Raw genomic sequence first — 13,576 nt, forward strand, 5'->3', positions numbered from 1 at the left:
TAGAAGATCGAACGTCAAACCGTTCGAGAACGTTAGCACTTTCTTTTAGAGACGCACGGCTACGTCCATAGCTTGACGTATTCAAATATTCTAAGAGTCAAACCATGTATTCCCGGAGTAAATGTTACTAATTTGCTATCTTGAACACTGAGCAAGACACTTGCTTCAACGGTTTGGGCTTGTCGGAAAGTATGGCCCTCGGTAAAAAGTTTGACTCTAAATTAAATGACAATACTCTATAACCGTTGGACGCTCTACCTTCATATTCATACAGTGAAATAAGCTGTCTATTGCCAATATTGTCCAGCGGATGTGCTCCCGGAATGCCTGGTTTTACTATCGGAATCACAGGATAGCAGGTGCTATTGCGTCAGCCGTGCCACTATCAGCGAACGTGGCAAAGATCTGAACGGTTTGACGCGAGATCTACTAATTCATGCACGGAACAATGGTGACCGTCTATATTATGTTTACTAATGTGCTTCACTGGTCACGAAGTAATACTCTCGATGCAGTGGGAGATGTTCGTGGAAGGTAAGGCCTTCGGTGAAACGTTTGACCCCCTATACGTATATCTATCGTTCTACAACGGTTAGTCATTGCACTTTAATATTCATACCGTGAATTTAGGTGTCTTTTGCCAATCCTGTTGAGCGCATTTACTCCTGGGATACCTCGCTTTAATTACGGAACCACAGGATAGGTGATGCTACGGTCGTAACTGTGCGTCCCTCAAAGCAAGTGGTAACGATCTCGAACAGCTTGTGTCTCGATTTGGCTGTTCATACACGAAAATATGGTGTCCGTCTGCTGAAATGTCTAATACTTTGATTCCACTACCACTATGCAGGACACTCCCTACAGCGGGTTAAGCTTCTCGGAAAGCAATGCCCTCGGTCAAATTTTCGTCCTTATTCCAATTGGAAAGGGTCTCAATCTGCTTGGCGAACTACTTTAATATCAACCCGTGGTTTAAGGTGTCCATTTCTAATACTGATCGGACGATTGACTGCCCGAATACCTGGTACAGCTCTCGGAATCACAGGAGAGCAGAAGCTATTGTCTTAGCCATCCCACTATCAGAGAACGTGGTAAAGCTCTAGAACGGTTTGACTCTCCCTCTTCTTACCCACGCGTGAAATTAAGGTGCGCGTCACTATATTGTCTACTAATTTGTTCCTCTCAACACGGAGTTATACCATCAATACAGCTGGCTAGGCCTTCGGAGTGTAAGGTCTCCAGTAAAACGATCGAGTTTACACAAATTGGCAACACAACCAAGCAGTTTGACGCTCTACATTAATATTCAACCCGCGAATTAATGTGTCCATTGCAAATACAGTTCAGCTGTTTTACGCCAGGAATACCTGCTTATACTCATGCTATCACAAATTAGATGAAGTTATATCGACGTCATGTAGTTGTACACGGCAGCTCGAAGAGGCATTACTGTATGGTTTCAGTTAATTCCATAACCTTGATTTTGTACCATATGCATTCTGTCCCAGTTTTCTATTTATTTATAGATACAGTAATTTACTGTTGTGATATTTTCGTTCTTCTTCGAAGTTATCAATTTTCATGTAAGGAAATTTTATTTCTTAGTAAAAGTGCCTTTGAAATTAGTTGAGTGTACGTTTACGACATTTTCTAGATAATAATATTGTTATTTTATATGATTGTCCGTACAAGTACCTACGCATCCGGGACAACACAGTTGGCGTGGTCTTGTAGTTTTGTTCAACAGATCAGGGCTACACTGTTGGATGGTCCTCGTTAATTTAATAACCATGACTTTCTGCCGTATGCATTTTGTCCCAGCTTCCCATTTATTAACACACACTGTAATATAATGTCTTGATCTTAACGATTTCTTTTCGAAATTTCAATTTTTATTTTTAAAAAATTGTATCCCTTAGTAAAAGCGTTCTTGGAGTTAGGTGAGTTTAAACTTATGACAATACATTGTTGAGCTTGTTGTTGTTTTATACGATTGTCTGTACTCATACCAACGATTCCGGAGCGCCAGAGCTGTGGTGGACCTGTAGTTGCGTATGGTTCATCGGAGCAACGCTAATGGATGGCCTACGTTAATTTCTTTAAGCTTGAACTTGTACCATATGCAGTTCCTGCCATCTTTACTATTTATTTCATCACTCTGTAATATATTGCTGTGATTTCTTCGATTTCGTCCGAATTTTTATTTTCTAATTTCAAAAATTGTATTTTCATTTAAAGAGCGCCTTTGGAAGTACTTGAGTTTACGTTTATGACCATACCTTGTATAATTTGGTGATACATTGTGTGAATGTTTCTATATGTACCAACTCTGCCGGTGTGACACGACTGGAGTGGAATAGTAGTTGCTTATGTTATGTCGGATTGTCGGGATACGTACTTGACCGTATGCATAGCAGCGCACATGATCGACACGATCGGAATGTACTTGTTGTTACGTATGGTATTTCGGTGCAACACTTCTGCATGGCCTTTGTTAAGTTCTTTTGCCTTGGTTTTGTACCATATGAATTTTCCGCATTGTCCTACTTATTTGTGCAAGCTGTAGTTTACTCTTATGATATTTTCGATTTCTGTCAAAATTATCAATTTTAAATTAACATAATTCTTGTTTCTTACGAAAAGTGTGTTTGGAATTATTTGAGTGTATGCATACGACAATATTTTGATAAACTGATTGTTATTTCATATGATTGCCTATATACGTACCAGCCCCGCTGATGCAGCACGACTGGCGTGGTCATGCAGTTGCGTTCGGCAGCGGAGGTACAATACCCAATGAACATTGTTAGTTTCGTGATCGCTAATATTGCAACGTAAGAATTCATTCACAGTTTTCTATTTATTTCCACATGCTGCAATTTACTGATACGGTATCTTCGATTTTTCAAAATTACTAATTTCTAGTTTAATAATTTTATTCCATAGTGAGAGTGTTTTTGGAAATCGTTGACTGTTCGCTTGTGACATTATTCGGTTAAACTCATTGTTAGTTTATAAGACTGTCTCTAGACGTTACTACGCTTCCGGAACAACACGGCTGTACTTATCTTGTCGTTGCATTCACTAGATCGGAGCGACACTGCTCTATGACCTATGTTCATTTTTTTAACGTTGAAATTGTACCACTTGCATTCTTTGACTATTTTCAACTTATTTGTACATACAGTAATTTACTGTTTCGATTCTCTTGATATTTGCAAAATTCCCAATTTCTAATAGCAATCATTGTACATTCTATGAATGGTGCCTTTGGAATTTGATGAGTCTGCGCTTATGACAATATGTTGTTGAATAGTTAGTTATTATGTATGATTGTCTCCATATGTACCTATGCTGCCGGAGCGACAGCACTGGATTCATCAGGTTGTTTCGTCGGAGCGACAAATGCTGTATGGTCGACGTTAATTTCTATAACCTTGATATACTACGGCATGCATTCCATCGCATTCTTCCATTTATTTATATATTCTGTAATTTACAATCTTAATACTTACTTATTTTTCCAAAATTCCCAATTTTTAATATCAATCTTTGTACATTTTATGAATAGTGTCTTCGGAATCTGTTGAGTGTACGTTTATGTCATCAGTTTTCTATATTTGCTGTTATTTTAAACGATTTTGCGTGTACGTACCTACGCCTCCGGAGGGACACGGTTGAGTTCTCTTGCAGTTGCGTTCGGAATATAGGGCCGACAGTGCTCTATGGGATTTGATAATTTCTTTGACATTGATATTGTACCGTGTGCATTATTTCTCTGTACTCTGTTTATGCCTACATACTGTACTTTACTGTTATGATATTTCCAATCCATTTCAAAATTTTAATTTTTGGTTTAACAAATTGTATTTATCGGTGAAAGTGTCTTTGGAATTAGTCGAATGTTCGTTTATGCCAATAATATGATGAACCTTCTTTTCATTTTACATAATTGTCCTTATACGTACATACGCCTCCGGAGCTACGCGCCTGTTATGATCTTGCTACTGCGTTCGGAATATCGGACCGACTCTATGGTATTATCTTCGTTAATTTCTCTAACCATGATATTGTGCCGAATACATTCTTTCGATATTCACTATTTATTACTACATTCTGTGATCTACTGTTATGATATTTCCGATTTCATTCAAACCCTCCAATTTTTCATTTCAGAAATTGTATTTTTAGGAGAAGTGAAAACATCACAGCAGTAACATACAGTACGTACAAATAAATGAAACACTCGGAAAAAATTCATACTCTACCATGTCAAGGTTAAAAACATTATCGAACGCCATCCAGTAGTGTCGCTCCGATCTGCCTACGCAACTACAACGCATCCACATTCGTGTCGCACCGGCAGCGTAGGTACGTGTACAGGCAATCAAATAAAACAGGCAACGAATTGTCCTAAATAATGCCATAAACGAGCACTCAACTAATTCCAAAGACACTTTTAGTATGAAGAAATTTGTGAATTTAAAAGTTAGAAACTATGAGAAAAATGGAACATATCAAAACAGTTAGTTACAGTATGTATAAATAAATGGCGGTCAGGGAAACAATACATACGGTTCAGTGTCATGGATAGACAAATTATCGAAAATCATGCAGTAGTGTCGCACCGATATGCGATTGAAACAGCAGGACCACTCCATTCCTGACGCTCCGGAAGGGCTGGTACGTATACAGGCAATCATATGAAATAACAATCATTTTATTAGATTATTGTAGTAAACGTACGCACAACTAATTCCAAACACACTTTTCCTAAGGAATAAAAATTTTGTATAGTAAAAATTGAAAATTTTGACAGTAATCTCAAATATCCTAACAGTAATCTACAGCTTGTATAAATAAATAGGACAATGGGAAAAATTCATATGGTACAAATCGAAGGATAAGGAAATGAACAAAATCCATGCAATAGTGTCGCTCCAATCTTCCGAACACTACTGCAAGACCACTCTAGTCGTGAGGCACGTAAAACGTACATACGTATACAGACAGTGATACAAAATAGCAATGTGTTTTGCAACATATTGTCATAAAAGTGAACTCCCCTAATTCACACGACATTTTTCCTCAAAAAATGAAATTTTTAAAAGATAACTTGCAATTTTCGAAGAAAATGGAAAATATCATAACAGTAAATTACAGTATTTGTAAATAAATAGGAAACTGCGACGAAATGCGTACGGTAAAATATTATGGTTAATGGAATTAATGATGGCTATGAAATACGTCGCATCTTAAGTATGCAACGATAAGACCACTCCTTCAGTGTCGATCGGCTGCGTAGGTTCGTATAGTGACAAGCGTATAAAATAACGTATAGGGTTCACAAAATATTGTCATAATTGTACAGTCAACTAATTCCAAGGACCCTTTTTCTATGATACATAATTTTCTATATAAGAAGCTGAAGATTAAAAAAAAAAAAAAACTAAAATATCATAACATTAAATTACAGAATGCTGAAATAAATACGAAGCTGTAGACGAATGGATACGATACAAAATCATGGTTAATGGAATTAACAAATACTATCCAGTAGTGACGTCCCAATATGCCGTATGCAACTACAAGACCATTCTAGTCGTGTAGATCTGGCAGCGTAGGTACGTGTGCAGACTATCATATAAAATAATAGTGAATTTAACATGATATTGTTATAAACCTAAACTCTCCTAACTCAAAAGAAACTTTTACTAAGAGATACAATTTTTTAAAACAAAATTGAAAACTTTGATGAAGAAGGAAAATATCATATATGTGAACTATATCATGTAGGGATAAATAGAAGACTGCGAAGGATTGCATACGGTACAACATTATGGTTAAAGAATTTATCAAAGACCATATAGCAAGGTCGCTCCGTTCTGTCGGACGCTACAACAAGACTCCACCAGTCGAGTCGCACAAACAGCGTAGCGACGTATACACACAATCATATGAAATAACATTATATTTAACAAAATACTGTCACTTACGTAGACTCAACAATGACACTTCTACTACTAAACAAATTCTTTTATATAAAAGTGGAAAATTTTTAATCAAATTGAAAATATTATAACAGTAAGTTACAGCATGTATAAACAAATGGAAGACTGGGAAACAATGCATACGGTACAGTATCATTGATAGATAAATTATAGAAAATCATGCAGTAGTGTCGCACCGATATGCCAAATGAAACTGCAAGACCACTCTATACGTGACACTCAGGAAGCATAGATACGTATACAGACAATCATATAAGATAACAAAGAATTGAACACAATATTGTCATAAGCGTTCACACAACCAATCCCAAAAGGCACTTTTACTACGAAATACAATTTTTAAAATGCAAATTGAACATAGCGCAAAATATCGAAAATATCCTAATACTACATTACAGTTTGTACAAATAAATGGAAAAATGGGAAAGAATGCATACGATACAATATCGAGGTTGGAGAAATTAACGATAATCATACAGTAGTGTCGCTACGATGTACCGAACGCAACTGCAAGTGCACTCCAGTCGTGTTGTTCCGTCAGCTTATGTACGTGTACTGAAAATCATACACAATAACAGTTAGTTAAACAAAATAATGTATTAAGCGTACACTCACCTATTTCCAAAGGCAGTTTTAACAGGAAATACAATTTCCTACAATAGAACTTGAAAATTACAAAAAGAAATCTGAAATATCATGACAGTTAATTATAGAACGTATAAAATAAATGGACAAATTGGGAAAGAATGCATACAGTTTAAATTCATGGGTTACAGAAATTAACGAGGACAATCCAGTAAGCCGCTCCAATCTGTCGTACCTAACTAGAAGAACACTACAACCGTACCGCGCCCGAAGCATAGGTACGTTTACAATGTATCATATAAAATAGAAAGAATTTAACATAATATTGTCACAAACGTACACACAACTGATTCCAAAGACACTTTTACTAAAGCATACAATTTCTTAAAATAAGAATTGAAAATTTGGAAGAAAATCGTAAATATCATAACAGTATAGAACAGAATTTATAAACAAATGAAAAAGTTGGTAAAAAATTTATACGGCGTAAAATGATTGTTAGTGAAATTAACGAAGGTCATCCAATATGTCGCTCCGATATGCCGTACACACCTACATGGCCAGTCCAGCCGTGTCACTCCGGAAACGTAAGTACATTTACAGACTATCATATAATACAACAACAAATTTATCGAAATATTTTCATAAACGTGCACTTATCTATTTCCAAGGACACTATTCCTATAAAATACAATTTCTGATGTCAAAAATTTGAAATTTTGAAAAGAATCGAAAATATTATAACGGTAAATGACAATATGTCGAAATAAATGGGAAACAGCGAAGGAGTGCATACGGTACAATATCAAGGCTAAAGAAGTTAACCAATACCTTATAGTAGTCTCGCGCCTATCCACCGAAAGCAACGACTTGCCCGCACTAGGCGTTTCGCTCTGGAAGCGTTGGTACGTATACAGACTATCATGTACAATAACCATAAATATAATAAAATAATGTTATAATCGGACACTCGACTATTTTCAAGGACCCCTTTACTAAGAAATACAAGTTTTAAAAATTACAAACAGCAAATTATGGAAGAAATCGAAGATATCCGAACAGAAAATTGCAGGATGTATATATAAATGGAAGACTGGGATGAAAACCATACAGAACCAAATCGGTGTTAATGAAATTTTTCAACTAACAATAGACAATTTCGAAAAAAATTGTAATGACCATATCAGTAAATTGCAGAATTTGAATATAAATATAAAAATGAGAGAGAATTGCCTGCGGTTCAAAATCATGCCTTAAGAAATTAACGGAGACCATACAGTAGTGTTGCTCGATCTGCCGTATCATCATTCACTGTTCGAATATTGTAGCAGGAGGTCAAGCCATTGCAGACCTATATCCATTCGCATACAATCTAACTTTTTACCGTAGGCCATTCCTTCCGTCAAGAAAGCTCCGCTTTACTGAAGGCATTACTTCGTGTTCCGAGAAACAAATTAGTATCCATTTTAGTGTTGGCGCCATAAATTTCATGTATGAATTAGATTATCGATGGTCTAACGGTTCGAGAACGTTACCACCTTCTGTTAGGGTCGAACGGCTACGTATATAGCTTCACATGTCCTGAAATTCCGAAAGTCGAACCAGATATTCCGGGAGTAAATGCGCTCTACAGAATTGGCAATGGAGACCTCAATACACGGTTTGAAAATCAATGATGGCCGACAAAGCGTTGTATAACATTGCCCACTTGAGGAGAGGTAAACGTCACACAGTTTTACCTCACCCTCCGAGAATATGACCTGCTGTATCTAGAGTATAACACAATGTACAGAGATTCGTGCTAGTGTAAATTTTAGAGTCGAGCACCATAATTTATATATGAGTTAGAAGTTTGTTAGGAGTTTGGCAACCGTTCGAGATCGTTACCACCTTCTTTGAGAGTCGAACGGCTGAGTCAATAGCTTCTCCTACCATGTAATGCCGAGAGTCAGACCTGGAATTGAAAGAATCTATCGGCAATATAGTATAGTCAGTAGACACATTAATTCACTGTATAAATTGTCGTGTACATATTCATACCGTTGTAGAACGATACCTACTGTTGTGGAGTCAAACTTTTTACTGAATACCAAGCCTTAATAGAACGTATCCCGCTGTATCATGAATGTACCTTCGTGTTCAAAGAAGCATATTAGTAAACATTTTGGAGTCGGTGGCCTTCACTTCATGTATGTATTGGAAGATCGACGGTGAAGCCGATCGTGATCGTTACCACCATAGTTGAGAATAGAACGCATTAGTTATTAGCTTCACCTACCCTATGATTCCGGGAGTTAAACATGGAATTCTGGGCGTAAATCCGCAAAACAGTATTGCCATTTGACACCTTAATTCACGGTTATAATATGAAAGTATAGCGTCACTACAATTGAGAACACTACCAATTAGTATAAGGTCAAACGCTTTACTGAAGACCTTATACTGCGAATATCATATTCACTGTATATATGAGTGTAGTATAGTGCAGAGAGGAACAAATTATTATATACTATGCAGACGGACACCTTAATTTCACGTATGAATTTGCAGATGGAGGGTAAATCCGTTCGAGAGCGTTACCATCTCAGTTGAGAATCGAAAGCCTTGGTTAATAGCTTCACCTATCCTATGGTTCCGAGAGTCAAACCAGGTATTCCAGGCGAATTTTGACTGAAGAGTATTGGCAATAGACAACTTAATTCACGGTATGAATATTACCCAACGCCGTCAAGCCGTAGTATCGTTACCTCTTGGTGTAGTATCAAACTTCATAAAGAATGCCTTGCCCTCCGAAAAACTAACCCGCAGTATCGAGAGTATGACACCGTGTCAGAGGGACGAATTAGTGTACATTTTACTGTCTGTCACCTTAATTTCATTTATGAATCAGAAGCCGGAGTGTAAAACCGTTCGATAATGTTATCACCTTCGTCGTGATGAAAACGGCTAAGTCAATAGCTTCATACATCCTGTGACTCAGAGAGTCAAGCGACATATTCCGGGAGTAATTGCGCTGTACGGAATTGGCAATAGATCCCTTAATTCACGGTTTGAATATTAAAATAGACCGTCAAAACGTTTGAGAACGTTACCAATTGTTATAAAGTCAAACGCTTTACCAAAGATCATACCCACCGAAACATAACCCGCTGTGTAGAGGGTATAACTTCGTGCTCAGAGAAAGAAATTAGTATCCATTTCAGTGACAGGAACCTAAATTTCTTATATGAATTAAAAGGTCGATTGTCAAATGGATCGCGAACGTGACTTTTCGTTGAGAGTCGATCGGCTAAGTCAAGAGCTTCACCTATCCAGGGATTCCGAGATTAAAACCATGTACTCCAGGAATAAAACTGCTGAAAAGTATTGGCAATAGACATATTAATTCACGGTTCGAATATTAAAGTCGCACGTCAAATCTTTGTAGAACGTTATTTATTCGTATAGCGTCAAACTTTTTACCGAAGGCCATACCGTCCAAGAAGCCCAACCCGCTGCAGCAAGTGTCCTGCACCGTGTAAATGGCAAATTGATAACATTTACTTCGAGTATACATGGTTTGACTCTTATAATATGGGAATACGTTAAGCAATGGACTTAGCCGTTCGTCTCTCAAAGAAAGTGGTAACGTTCTCGAACGGTTTGACCCTCGATCTTATAAATAATACATGAAATTATGGTGCCTGTCAGTAAAATTCATACTAACTGCCTTCTCTGAACATGAAGTTATACTCTACATATAGTTGGTTAGGTTCACGGAAGTTATGGTATACGGTAGAAAGAATTACTTTATTCCAATTTGAATCATTCACAAGCGGCATGACGCTCTGTTTTTATACTCAAACCGTGAATTAAGGTGTATGTTGTCCATACTGTTCAACGTATATACTCCGGGAATATCTGATTTGACGCTCGGAATCACATGACAGGTAATGCTGTGGACTAATCAGTCCAACTCTCAAGGAATGTGGTGCCGCTCACTGTCGCTGTGACACCCGATTTTGCATTTCATACATGAAATTATAATGCCCGTGACCAAGACGTATACCAATTTGCTTCTCTGAACTCGAAGTTATACTCTCGTTACAGCCGAAAGTAATATTCTCGGAAAGTAATGTCTTCTGTAAAATGTTTGACTCTATTCCAGTAGGTAACGTACTACAAGGTTTTGGCGCTTTACTTTAATATTCATACCGTGACTCAACATGTCCGTTGGTAGTTCTGGATTGTGGATTGACACCTGGAATACCTGGTTTGACTTTCGGAATCACTGCATAGGTGAAGGCATTGAGTTGGCCGTTCGTACCTCGCAGTCGGTGGTATTGTTCTCGAATTGAATGACGCTCGATCTTCTAATTCATATATGAAATCAAGGTGCCCGTGAATGAAATGAATACTAATCTCCTTTCCTGATCACGAACTTATACACTCAATGAAGCCGGAGTGGTTCGCAGAGGGTAAGGCCTTCGGTGAAACTATTGACGTTATACAAATTGGTAATGCTTTCAAACGGTTTGACGCTCGACTTTAATATTAAAACCGTGAATTAAGGTGTCTATTGCCAATAATGTTCAGACGGCTAACTGGCGGAGTACCTGGTTTGACTCTACGCATCACAGGATACTTGAAGCTATTGACTCAGCAGTTCATCTCTCGCAGAAGTTGGCAACGTTCCCGACCGGCCTGACCCTAGATTTTTTAACTCAAACATGAAGTCAAGGTGCCCGTCATTGAAAGGATGACTGATGTCTTGCTCTGATCTGGAAGTTATACTCTCGATAACGCGGTGAGGTTCGCGGATGGTAAGATCTTCGGTAAAAGATAACACTTTATAGCAACTGGTAAAAATTTCAAACGGTTTGACGCCCTATTTTCATATTCAAACCGTAAATAAAGGTGTCTATTTCCAATAATGTTCAGCGGATTTACACCCGGAATACCTGTTTTAGCCTCGGAATCCCAGGATAGGTGAAGCTATTGACTTAGCATTGCGTCTCCCACAGACGGCTGCAACTATGTCCAGCGGATTGACACTCGATCTTCTAATTTACACATGAAGTTAAGGTGCCGGTCACTGAAATGAAGACTTGTTTCTAGTTCTGAAGACGAAGTTATACTCGAGATGATGCCGCTGATGTTCGCGGAACGTAAGGCCTTCGGTATAACGTTTGACTTTATAACAATTGGGAACGCACTCAAATGGTCTGACGCTCTTCTTTGATGTTCAAGCCGTAAATTAGGGTGTTTATTGCTAAAACTGTACAGCGGACTTACTCCAGGAATACCTGGTTTGACTCTACGAATCACAGGATAGGGGAAGCTATTGGCGTAGCGGTTCGACTCTCACAGAAGTTGGCATCGTTCTCGAGCGGTTTGACTCTCAATACCCTAATTCATATTTGAAAATATGGTGTGCTTCAGAGACAATGCCCACTCATTTGTCTCCGTGAGCACTAAGCATAACACTGGCTACGGCGTGTTAGGTTCTGGGAAGGGTATGATTTCGGTAATAAGAATGACTCTATACTAATTGGTAATATTCTCAGACGGTTTGATCATCTACTGTAATATTCATATCGTGAATTAAATGGCATATTGCCAATACTTTACAGCGATTTGACATCTGCAATACTTGATTTGACCCTCGGATTGACAGGACAGGTGTTTTCATTGATTTAGCAGTTGGAGTCTCGAAGAATGTGGTAACGTTCTCGCACCGCTTGTCTCTCGATCGTCCTAATCATACATGAAAATAAGGTGTCCGTCTGCCAAAATGACTACTAATTTTTTCCGATGAACGCTAAGGAGACAATCACTACAGTGGTCCTCGGAAGGTAAGGCCGTCGGTAAACAGTTTGACTCTATGCTATTTCGTAATATTCTACAACGGTTTGACTCTGCACTTTGGTTGGTATGGTGTAAAAATCCATTACTGTAAAGCGGATTTACTTCCGGGGTTCTTAGTTTGACTTTAAGAATCAATGTAAGGGAGTAAATGCGCTATGCAGTATTAGCAATAGACACTTTAGTTCACGGCTTCAATATTATTGCTGGCCTTCAAACCGTCGGGAAACGTTACCAGTTTGTATAAAGTTATTCTACTTGCCGAATACGTAACTACCCGAAAAGCTACCCCGCTGGATCGAGAGCATTATTTCGTGTTCGGAGTCGCAAATTAGTACGCATTATCGTGACGAGCACCATCGTTTCAAGTATGAATTGGAAGACCGTGTGTCAAACCGTCCCAGAATGTTACCACCTTCTTGGAGCTCTCACAGCCATGTCAACAGCGTCATCTATCCTGAGATTCCGAGAGTCAAGACAGACATTCCGGGAGTAAGGCCTCTAAAAACTATTAGCAATAGTCACCATAGTTCCGGGTATGAATATCAAAGCACTGAGTCAAACCGTTGATGAACGTTACGTATCGGTATAGAGTCAAACCTTTTACCAACGGTCGTACCTTCCGAGAAACTTACCCGCTCTGCGAGACTATTCTCTCATGTTCACCAAAACAAATTAGTACACATTTAATTGGCGGGTACCTTCATTTCAAGTATGTATTCGAAAATCGAGATTCAAACCGTTGAAGAACATTATGAACTTCTTTTATATTCGAACGCCTAAGTCAATAGCTTCACCTATCCTGTGATTCGGAGAATCGAACCAGGTATTCCGGGGATAAGTCGCCACAAGAGTATTGGCAGCAGACACCATAATTAACGATTTCATTATTGCAGTAGGGCGTCAATCCGTTTGAGTACGTTACCAATTGGTAGAAAAGTCAAATGTTTCACCGAAGATTTTACCTTGCGCGAACCACTCCGGCTTCATCGGAAGATTAAGATCTTGCTCACAGAAGGACATTAGTGTTCATTTTAGTTACGGGAACCCTAGCTTCATGTATCAGTACGATAGTCGAGGGCCAAATCGGTCGATAACGTTGCCACCTTCTGTGAGCGACGAACTGCTAAGTCAAT

This window comes from Lasioglossum baleicum, unplaced genomic scaffold (genome assembly GCF_051020765.1).
Source record: "Lasioglossum baleicum unplaced genomic scaffold, iyLasBale1 scaffold0144, whole genome shotgun sequence".
Classification (NCBI taxonomy): Eukaryota; Metazoa; Arthropoda; class Insecta; order Hymenoptera; family Halictidae; genus Lasioglossum; species Lasioglossum baleicum.